Genomic DNA, 12,251 nt, shown 5'->3' with positions numbered 1-12,251 from the left:
ATGTAGAAAGCATTCGTACGTATCCTTATTTTCTAACGAGAGGATTTCTTCTTTTTCTGTTTCATAGTACGTTTCATTTTAGTAACATCGAATTTTTGTAGTCGTACGAAGGCATTAGTAACTGGCATGAAATTTAACGAACTTGGACTTAGTTAGTTAGTTATACAAATGCTATAGGAAATAAATACAGTGGTGTACGAATAATTTTTGTAGCCACTGTATTTTATTTTATTAGGTAAATACCTAATTATGCAATGTAATATAACGTTATATTATGTTCATTTAAATATTAATATTAGTACTTCGTTTATATCATCACTATTGAATTTTTCAATTTTATTATCACATTATTCGTATCATTTATTGGTATTTTCACAAGTTTATAAACATTTTTATGCTATTCTATATATTCTATACTGTTTGATGTACCATTTATACAAAGTTCAATTAAGACAACTGGTTTCTTTGTTTTCTAAGAACAAAAAAGGCAAAAGCTTCCCGATCGATCTAATAATTCGACCGTAATGGGTGCGTGTAGCTTGCAATGGTTTATCTGAATTTGTTAAAATGCTTATTGAATGGAAATTTAATGGTTTACTTCGAAATGGCCCGTGGAAATTTTGGGGAGTTTTGTTGTTGTTCGAAAGAGGATGATATTTAGAGTTGGACGATAATAATGCGTCCGGAGGGTATTGTTTCAGAACGCTCCAAAGTTAGGTGGAATTTGACGTTCTGTTGAAACACACTTGGTAATTACAAGTAGCGTTCGAAATGAGATAGGATGCTGATTAGGCGAGTTTCGCGTTTGCCAGGTTTCTAAGTACCTGAACTTTAATTGAACTTTAATTTTGATAATGGTCTGATAAGAACAAAAATTTCTAATCAGAGTGTTTAGAATTCCTAGACAGACGTGTATCTGTTCCTGTATTTGTTGTTTTATGTTAAAGTTTCTCATTTATATTGCATTATTTATATCGCCAGTCAATTTGAAAATTCTACGAAAGTTTAATTTACATATTTTAGAATAATTTCAATTTCGATTAAGAAAAGAACAATTAATTTCCTAAAATACGTCGATAAGTTTAGAAAATTCTGTTATAAGGTGTTCGAGTCATGTTCATAAAACGTAAAGTAGGGAGAAGTTTGTATTAAAGGAATTATAAATAAACCGTCAAATAATAATCCGATTGAAACTTTCGAGAACTTTAAAAGAATTTTCGTTATAGCATAACTGTACGTCATTAAGAAAACATTTGACACTTAAATATTAGTCTTTGAAAGTATAAAATCATATCGTCTAGCGATTAAAAAATGTATGACATCTTGCGCACTTGTCTTTCTTTAGAAGCAAACCTCTTTTCATCCTTCTGGAAATATCCTTAATCGGTGTTGGATGTGTCTTCTCGGAGAAAGTACACAAAATGTATATATCTATTATCATAAATCTAATATTGTTTGGAAAAAGGTATCTCGAGATAACTAACCACGAAGTGCTGATAATACGATCGATTTCAGATAAGCTATGCTTTAAAAGTGTCGTAACCATCGAAGAGTTGGTCATTCTATTGTGTTATTAGTTGTACAATCCTTTCGCACGTTAATCATTATACCAAAGAAAAAGATCTCGATTGCATAAACCAAACTTCAAAAGAAGAGAAAAGTGCTGCGTTTCGTCCTTACCGAGTCGTAAGACACTTATACTTTAATTATCCAATTTTTCCTTTATCGAAAAGTACTGATGAAAGAGCGAAATATAATTTTAAACAATGTGATGCAACGTTATACAATTTCGTAATTAAAGATTTTCATAGAAGCAAGAAAAAAAGAGTTACGTAAAGAATAAGTCCTGCTGTTACATGATACGATTTTTACGATATCGAAACTTCGTGTTTATTTATTAGATGTTCTTATTATTAGAAAGTAAAGTATCGTATATAACAACGAAAGCAAAGTTTGATTTTAAATAATTTCATAACCAGAGAACCTTGTAGAGACAAGTACAGAATTTTAATGATAATTATGTTTAATTCATAAATGTTCGTTATTCACATCATTAAAATTTAATTAAGAATTACAACAGGATATCTTATGTAGAAAGAGGGTAAAAATCTCCAACTTATCCCGTAGGAAGTAATTGAATAAAGTCAACGATAATTAATCTACAAATAGCCAATTAGTAGACAGATAGCTTAAAGAACGTTTATTAGCAAATTAAAAATGGAAAGATCTAATCGCCTGTACATTGACGACACGATGGAAAATCGTGTTGACCCTTGTCAAGATGTTACATAGATATTGACGTGTCTCGTCGTGACCAAGTATGTAATCTTCTCCGATGCTGATAGTTTCATACAAATTTATAATAAAATATAATAATCAGAGAAAAATTTTGAAGCTGGGAAATTTTCTCTATTAGCCATTCTTTTTCGAACTAATTAATAAGTATTTTAACGCGACTATGCAATATCATTAACGACTATATGGTGCATATTAAAAATGTAACACAAATGAACTTGGGAATCTGCGAAGAGAAATATTCCGAACATAAATCTTATTTAATAAATCTAGATATCGAATATAAAAGATTTGCTAAATTTTACCATAAACATAAAATGATTGTGAATATTATTTTACTAAAAGTAATTTATTTGGTTACTTACATAATTGTCATTATTTTTAACAACTTTTTCATTGTGTTTGTGAAATTCAGATAACCCTATTGATTAAATGTATTTAATTTTTGTTTACAAAGTGGAAATATAATTGACTTTTCTTCAAACGTCTGGAATTTCTCTCCATCTCAATTGTTTTGTGATGCACGAAGTAAATAAAAATCGGAGAAAGCTACAGCCGGACTATATGACGGATACGTTACAATGATTCAATTCAGCTTATTTTCTCTCTGCACTAAGGCGTGCAGTCTGCCGTTGCAGTGATAAAGCATAATCTCCTTGCGATTAGATAAAATTGAATTCCTTCCTTCAACCACTTTCTTTAATTTCTTTAATCTTTAGAAGTATTTTAGAGGATTAACACATTAATTGGCGTAATATTACGTATGCCAGAAGCAACCTAGTCAATTATTAATGACAGAAGAGAAAATAGACATGGAGAAAGCAAGAATCCTTTATATTTATTCGAATTAATAGTAGCGAGTGATGCAAGGCAAGATATTCCATAGAAAACTCTAAAAATTCTTATTTTTGCCTTAACCCAGATATGCTCGTTATTCTTCTACAAGGATGATAGCGATATAATTTTATTATATCTCGTAATTTTCGCAGCACTGTCCACATAACGCGATATCCTTTGAAATGATTGGACATTGATAAACGTTTAATTAGTACGTTCCATTTTGCACCCAAGTAAAAGAAAACATGAAGAAATTATTTTAAAATATGACACAACGTTAAAAATTCAGGCATATCTGGATTAATTACAAAAAAGCTTGTAACATCTTATTTTATTGTAAAATTTCTGTAAAATTATCGAACGTGAACGTGTTAATTTTCGCTACTTCAAATTGTAGATTATAATATAAAGTCCTTAAAATTTGTAGCAATCGATTAATTGCAAAAATATTTGCCCGATTTTTCAATATTCTCCTATTTCTTTTTCTCTTTTTCTGTCTTTCTGTTCTTCGCGATTTTTTTATACAAAACATTACCATCATTTGCAGAAGCTCGCACGAGCAGCGTACTATAGAACAAGCAGCAACAAGTAATAATTTTCGCGCATCCATATCTGTCACGAACAAACGTGATTAAAATTAATTCCACCAGCGATGATTCCACGCTACGTTAAAATTTTTAATAAGACGTTCGTCGAACCAAGAACCAAATTGATTCACCGTGTATTTCGGCGTTTCTACAAATTTCCACAGCCAGTTTTTAATCGAAAATAATGAACACTTTAGTTACCCAACTCACGCGAATGGCGTTTCTCGTCAGCTGTGTCGACCTCACATTCTCGGTCACGATTATTGATCTGGTCTGATTAAAAAATACCTAATAAACAACCTGTGAAATTATCGGTCGTATAAATTATGCAAACGCCATCGAATCGAATTGGTAAACCAGTATATTGAACAATATTGATGTAAGTGTAATAAACGATGACTAATGAAAGTATTTGAACATTTATCGTGGAAAACTGCTACGGACATAAATGCACGACTTCACGAAAATATTCAAACACTTGGCGTAGAAAATTTTTATGTCCATATTTTATGCGTTATACAAAACATTTTGAAATCTCATTAGCACTGCGATGAGACACAATTGTCATGGTTACATCGATACAATTTGAAAAAAATCTGAAAATGTATAGAGAAATTGCAAGATATTTATTGCATATTGTATATCGAATAAAAAAATTAGTATACACTAGAATATATACAGGGTGGTTGGTAGCTGATGGTACAAGCGGAAAGGGGGTGATCCTACGCGAAAAAAGAAGTCGAAAATATAGAATAAAAATTTAAAAATTTAAAAATTTAAAAATTTAAAAATTTAAAAATTTAAAAATTTAAAAATTTGAAAATTTAAAAATTTAAAAATTTGAAAATTTAAAAATTTAAAAATTTAAAAATTTAAAAATTTGAAAATTTAAAAATTTGAAAATTTAAAAATTTGAAAATTTGAAAATTTAAAAATTTAAAAATTTTAAAAATTAAAAAAATGACGTCAATCGAGACAACGATCTACAATGAGATTCGTTATATCGAGACGCGATAAAGTGCACGCGTACCGAGCGAAAATTCAAAATTGATTTTCTCGAAAACAAAGCCTCAAACGAAAAATTCTTATTCTATATTTTCGACTTCTTTTTTCGCGTAGAATCACCTTTTCCGCTTGTACCACCAGTTACCAACCACCCTGTATATAATAAATGTTCAATATGGTCCTACTGAATATTGAAGTTTATTAATATAATGGGTAATTGATTGTTTAAGTACTTTTGTCACTCTGCGAAACGTATACTTGCTCCAAACATATTGTAATTTCTACGTATATTTCAATATTTGTTTCAAACTTTACCAATATAGTCGTAACAGTGTCGATAAAGTTTCAAAATGTTTCCTATAATACACACAATATATTTATAAAAGTTACCTACGAAAGTTCTAATATTTACATGATCCTGTATACGTGTGTTATCAACTCGTAAAACTACGAAAGATACAACTACCGTGATAACGTTAGAACTTACAATTTACTGCGAACATGTTTGCAACAAATATTTAATGCAACTTGAATAATTCCATATCCTCGTCCCTTTAACGATGTAATAAAATAACGAAAAACGAAGAACTAATGATCCTCGAAATATATTATCTCCTAATGAAAGGCGTTTCTAGTAAATTTTCAAGTATTTCTACGAGCATACCATACATCTGGAATCCGATTTCATTTTTCGATATGAACGTGATGCCGATTTAGATGCTTCCAAAGAGGAACTTTTCATTCCACGATCGTACACATTTGTAGATAACAGATCCGATTAGCAAATTAAAATTCTCTTATCGTTCTGACACGCTGACCGACACGAGAAAAGTGTATCCACTAAACTACCAACTACATTCAACAACGTCGAACGACCATCAGCATAAAACCCGGGGAAACCTGTGTAATTCTCGCGTAAATCTGTTTCTCCGACTGTTTCGAAACGTTTGCGATTCATTCATTCCGCTCTGCGATTATAAAGCGATTCTCACGAGCGTGCCGCGCAAGAAAAACGAGAAACGATCGTTGGCGGAAGATAATTCACAGACCCTTTCGGTATTCGAAGCCCTTCGGCTATGTTTCGATGCGCCGCATCCGATCTCGAGCGCGGCGTACGCGCAAACTTAATTAACTCGACGCCGTCCAAACGTATCGGACATAAGCTTTTTTCTCCCTTTTACGTACAACGTATACACGCGGTATATATACAACTACCGTGAGAGAGCAACGAGGTTTACTCGAAACTTTTCGCCTACCCTTGTAACAGCGTAATAACCGCGATCCGCTGCAATCCAGTGGTTCTCACCTCCGCGACGTGGCATTTTTTCCACTTGCGGAAGTACGTCGACCCCGAGGATAGGACTCTACCGTCCCTCCTGGCTGGTCACGAACATTTCAAATTGGTCGTAGAAATACCGCCTGCCGACCAAGAATTTATTTCTAGACAGACGAGTACCTTCGAGGATGCTTGTCGAACCGAGTCAAATCACTGGATGTACGTACTTGTAGGTTTCGCTATTTTCACTATGGGTTGCTATGTCTTATTTGGTTTTAGTTTTAGGTGAGTTTATTAGGTGTAGTTTTGGTCGTGGAACTTTTTAATTGGCTGAATATACGGCGATCTTCGATTATCTCCATATTTAAATGCGCGGTGTCGTTGAAGCGATACGTGGCTTGAGAATTGGTGGGTTTAACGTTTAATTGAATAGAGAAATTAAGTCAATATGTAGATTTGTATTAGTCGAATGCATAGCTTCATCATTTGGCAATATTTATATTTTTCGACGCAACAGAGATATACGTGTTGGTGTATGGTCGAGGCGTTGGTTCTTCTTCGATTTATATTTCCTAATATTGACATTTTATAATTATGTCTGGCTGCTATATAGTATTCACTGTATGGTATGCTTGAATATATTCATACAAGGTACGAAGTATCAGCGTAAATAAGTATATGCGGAGTTTGATTACGAATGAACTATTCCATTTTTTAATTCTCTCTATATTCCCATAAGAGAAGCAATAATTTATGCTTGTATACAATTTTTGGAACACACGATCGATAAATTTAGTCAAATCCACTTATTTGTCTACCTGTGTATTACATTACGTGTGGTCTACTTGTGCGACACTGGGAAAAAATAAACGAGTCTAAATCGAAATAATAATAAATAATTTTCCATTGTTTTTTTGTAGCCTGTTTGTCGAACTGATCAGTTTCATCAAGTGACACCTGTATGGCTTTTAAACGCTAATTATATATTCTGATATGAAAATTAAAAATAACGACAGATATATTTGGTGATGAAAATCGTGAAAGTGTAGTCACTTAATTTCGATAATATTGCTTCATACGGTTGAAACTGGCTGAATTTTACATTTCTATTACAATTTCTCTGAGACACGAAAGTAGTACAAGCTATAAAGTCCAAAAGTTTGATATTTACTTATATATTTACAGATTCCATTTATTAATCGTTTTAAGTGCGCTATAAAAGTTTGTTAAAATGACTCCTACTCGTTAAATTAATTACGACATTTTTAACTGATCTATCACGAATATACTCGTAAAATTGTATAAAAACTCTGTCTAGTTCACTGGATAGTGCATTGTTGCAACATATTTGTTGCCAGTTAGATTGCCATAAAAATTGCCAGGCAATTTAAATTAAAACCATATGAAACTTGAAATATAGCGAATTCGTTGATATGTTCTGCTTCTTTCTTTGTTCGTCTTCTGTTCTTATATGTTTCTTTCGTCATTTACTACAATTATCTAAAGCATATTATCTTAACACATCGACCACAACGAGGATTTTATAGTTTTTGCTCTGAAAACCACAAATAATGTCCTGATACTTAACTTTATGCTGTAACACAAATATTCTACTGTTGAATAACACGCTTTTTATTTTGCAATGTTACATAATCATTTATACTGCGATATTTTTTAGCCAATGACATTCGTCTTTCTTTAATGATTCTATAAAATCGTGAAATAACGTGCATCATCGATGACCATCCGTATAATTAACTAGTTAACGCCCATCAGCGTACTTAAAATAATGACATATAATTTCCTAGTAAAATTATCCAACAGTTTATCGTATAATATCTTTGTTAAAAATATAGAATAAATTTCTCTTAAAAGTCTCGTCTAGGAAGAAGCAGAAAAGAGACTGCCAATTCTATTGACTGGGAGTATTTAATCGAGTAATCGCTTGGACAGTTGTTTACTTTTGACAATGTGTGTTTCAGTTACAAGATTATGAATGAATGAATTTGGAAAGCCATTATTTTATTATTTATCTAATTTCTGAATTATGAGTCAGATTAACAAGCTTCTTCCAAATCGATATCAATTAAACTGCCAACGGTAATAAAAGCAATGATATTCAAACAGTAAATGCACATGAGTGGTACACGTATATAACGTTAATAGATACTTTCGATATGTAATTTAAATGTATAATGTGCCGATTCCACAAAAATACAGTAACTGCCTCTTCTGGTAATTACTAACTCGTCGTTCATTTGTATACCCTGGATCAAATTCGAACAAATCAGCCACGAGTCAACTAAAGTATCCAAATAGCTATAAAATTTGATAGTTTCTAGAATACATTAAACCAGTTAATCGTTTATTTTCTACGTATTAATTTCATATGTAAATTATATTCTCTTCCAAATAGAAGACACGATATCTTCCAAATAAAGTATAACGATAACGGTTCGGATATTTGTTTATCATACCTGGCATTTACGCGGAACAATTTTTCACATCGAAATGACTCGTTTATGAAATCACTTCACGTAACGACTACAGACAAACGTTGATAAAATAGTAGAAGATCGGAACGCATGGTATCTTCCTGTGCACGTATTTCTTTACAAACTTTAAGCGCATCTGTATTCTAAGCGTTTCCAGGGGTACTTTAAATATTTATGATCTTCACTTTCTGTTCGAACTATTTTCTTACGAAACTGGAGGCTACGGGTTCGATTACAAAGACGTGTACTTTGAACTGTGGACAGTATTTATCGTGGAAAATTATCGTTCAAGATGCACGTTCCGTACTACTCGTTCTTCTTTTTCTTTTTTCGCTTTCGTCAAATTTTTCTATATTCTCGTAGAGAATATCGAGCGAGACGTCGTACGAAATACGACTCCTACGACTTTAAGAATTTACAGTACACATCGTAATAAGTGCTCGACCGCACGTGGAATTTGAAATGAATCTTCTCGCGACATGGAAAAGAAGATAAGCCGAAATAATAAAAACATATCAAAAGATTATTGTTAATATAAAAAGAAGATCGTACGATAACCCATATAAAGCTTTATATCTTCTTTCGCTTATCGACAAAAGAAGAGTGTTCTTCCTATTTTTACGCGACGTTTCCATGTGTGGAACGTAAATCATGGTATTCGTCAACGACTCCATTTCTTTCTTTATATATATATTTTTCACTCACTGTCAGCGTAATAATCGAACTACACTACTTACTATGTATGTATAAACGAGTAAATTACATTCTTTAAGTATTCCTGCGTGGCAACATAAAATTCGTTTTATAATGCGTTTTACTTTCTCTTGGCGAATAAGATGAAGAGTCTTTAAGAACTTGGATTCTTGTTTCAACACTGTAATTCACTGGCCTCGTTCTTTAATTATTACTCACATTTTATCAATTTATTTTTCACGTTTACTACTTCTATTTTAAAACCTTTCTACCTTAAAACCTTTGATACATTTCTTTTTTTTTTTTTTTTTTTAATATATCGACAACATTTTTCAAATTCCACGTATCACATACGAATGAAACTCTTCATAAAAATAACGTGGAATTTTTAACTGAACTCCCTACTTCTTTCCCATATGAAATTAATTCCATGGAAGTTGCACGCGGCCAACGCCAAATTCACAACGACAGCACTGTGAAATACTACTTTCAAAGTCATTCCCCTATTCTCGTTAAAACTACACTCGCGTAACAGTATAAAAATATAAAAGGGAAGGAAAGGAAATCTATTGCAAGATTCAAGCAAGCTCGTAACCCCGAACCAACGGCGATGCTGCAATCTACCTGCGTCTTTCTCGATTCAATTTAGAGAACCCAAGTAGAAAATCTACAGGAAACAACGAACAGCCCAACAGAAGCCATTGTTTCGAATAGATTGGGAAAATCTATAGAGTCCGGTTGCTCGAATGGATTAGAATTAATAATACACTCGGTTCGATTCAAGGAAGGTCGCGTAGCGTAACTTCGGTCCACTCTTCTTCCTGCTCCCTGACAGTCGATACGTGACGAGATTTCGTCTCTAATAGCTACCAGTTTTAACGAAGTTCCATGAACGTTCGTTCCTCTTTTTGTCCTCTTTAACATCACCTCCCACTCAGACTGTTCAATCCTGATGCTTACATACATGGCGACGCGTGCGTGCACAGATCTATGGAACCCTCGAACACACGCAAAATCCACGGGGTATAAAAGCTTGCAAGACCTGTTTTCGCGATTGCCGTGTCCCAAGGAATCCTGTTGCGAGAGAACTACGTCCCAGGAGTAGACGAACGCTACAGTCCTTTTCGGTCTACGGTTCTAAGTACACGGTTTTTAGAATTTCCATAGCTCGCGGATCTCATTCAGGTAAGCAACTATATCGTCACGCAGCTTCTTTTTACTATATGATGGCGAAACATTTACTTCAGGGCAAATTATACTGTAATACGCGGTTTCTAGAATACCGATAGATCGTGGATCGTAGGACTGGTAAGAAGGACAATGCACGTCGTTAGGTCCTTTCTTGCGCGATCATGCGATCACGTTTATTCGAGAATCCATCGTATTCCAGAGTATATAGACGATTGCACGCGCTATGTATTAGGTTGTCCGAAAAGTTTCTTTCGTTTTATGAGGAAATAATAGACGCACAACGTTTTATATTATTTTGCCGAATTACGTACGATCCATTTTGTTCTGTCGAGATAAACACCGCGACCTTTCACACACTTGGTTTCACGTTTGTATGGAGGTGCACTGTTATAAAAAACACGTTTGCGAAAGAAACATACTTTTCGGACAACCTAATATTTGTATTTCCTTTTTGACGTGGTTCCTGGAATTTCGACAATTCCCGGATATTGTAAAGTTTGTTCGTTGCCAATGCGAGACATTTATTTGAAAATTTATCGTATTTTTTTATCGTATTACTGGATTATATACTAAAATAAACGGAGTTTATAAATTGAGTAGGCGATATTTATATGGTCTAGAAGTTGCGTAAATTGCGAAGGTAAGAACGTATATTCCGGCGGTTCAAAAATTAGATTCACTTTGTCGATCGTAGTTGCGATAAATCTGTCGCTAATTTTGTTATTATTAATTCGAAATTAGTCACTTTCTTTAGTTCAAGAGTAGTTATAAGGAAAGTATCTTAGCATTTTTCAAAGATTAAACGGAAGATCAACTCGACTTTCTTTTAAATCCTTGGATTTTATGGAACATGTGTGCGATCTCGAACTTTTGGCCGGTATCTTATGTAGGTATCTTTGTATACACTTTGTTAAGATTACGAAGACATTTTATTTAAAAATGTATTATACCCTGTAAATACCTGCTTACTTTTACCAATTAATTACGAGGAGGAAACACCCGAAGTCCGACGTTTTTGTACTTCCAAAGGTCAACATATTTTTTGTCGATTTCTCTTGCTTTTCGAACGAGACCGAATTTCCACCAGAATATGTTTGTAATAGCATCCAAAGTAAGCTACGTAAAAGAATGTTGACAACAAATGTAAAGTGATTAAAAAATCATTTTCTTTTCACGTCAATTTGTCGTTCTTTTCTTTCCTACTTTTGTTGCTTTGGATACTGTTACATAAGACTTTTCAAATTTTCTTCAAGATAAAACTGTGTTTCTCTTAAGGAAATCTACACTCGGAATAATTCCATAATTATAGTTACTTAAAAAATTAAGTATAACAATTATTTTTATCTAAATGCAGAGAATTTACGGTAGGAATTTTAAGCGAAATCTTGAGCACAGTAATAGTGACTATCGGAATGAAGCGAAGTATTTGATTAAAAATATTTAAAATGTAATTAATTGGTGCGATTCACGCTCAGTTACAAATGGTAGTCTCTTAGAAAACGAATTTTAAAACTTTTATGATTACATAAACTTCATAGTAAAGTGAAATTTCAGACAAAATTTTAAATATTACAGTAATTACGATGGCAATAGTGAGCTTTCGAAAAACGCTATTATACTATAAAATGTTACAATAATATAATAGAAGAAGAATTTTATACGAAGAAATTTAATTCCCTAGTAAGTGTATTAGTAGTATATAGCTAAGGATTAAGAATTTTTAATGTATATCATGCTTTAAATTTTATATATCCTAACGATTTTTACCATTTTATAAATATACAATATACGTATGTTGTAGGAGAAACGTATAAATTTTTACAACGTAAGACGCATAAAACCGATAAGGAAAGAAGGAGAAAACAGCAAAAA

At 32.8% G+C, this 12,251-nt stretch overlaps 2 protein-coding genes across 6 annotated transcripts in view; one reads left to right on the top strand and one right to left on the bottom strand.

Annotated features, from left to right (window-relative positions):
• The window catches only part of LOC126867032 (heparan sulfate 2-O-sulfotransferase pipe), a 128,037-nt gene that overhangs the window by 101,295 nt on the left and 14,491 nt on the right, over positions 1-12,251 (bottom strand). The window lies entirely within an intron of this gene.
• The window catches only part of LOC126867008 (leucine-rich repeat-containing protein 15-like), a 206,790-nt gene that overhangs the window by 190,820 nt on the left and 3,719 nt on the right, over positions 1-12,251 (top strand). The window lies entirely within an intron of this gene.

This window comes from Bombus huntii, chromosome 1 (genome assembly GCF_024542735.1).
Source record: "Bombus huntii isolate Logan2020A chromosome 1, iyBomHunt1.1, whole genome shotgun sequence".
Classification (NCBI taxonomy): Eukaryota; Metazoa; Arthropoda; class Insecta; order Hymenoptera; family Apidae; genus Bombus; species Bombus huntii.
Note: the sequence above shows the minus strand (reverse complement) of the source record. Positions and strands in the feature narration are given on the sequence as shown.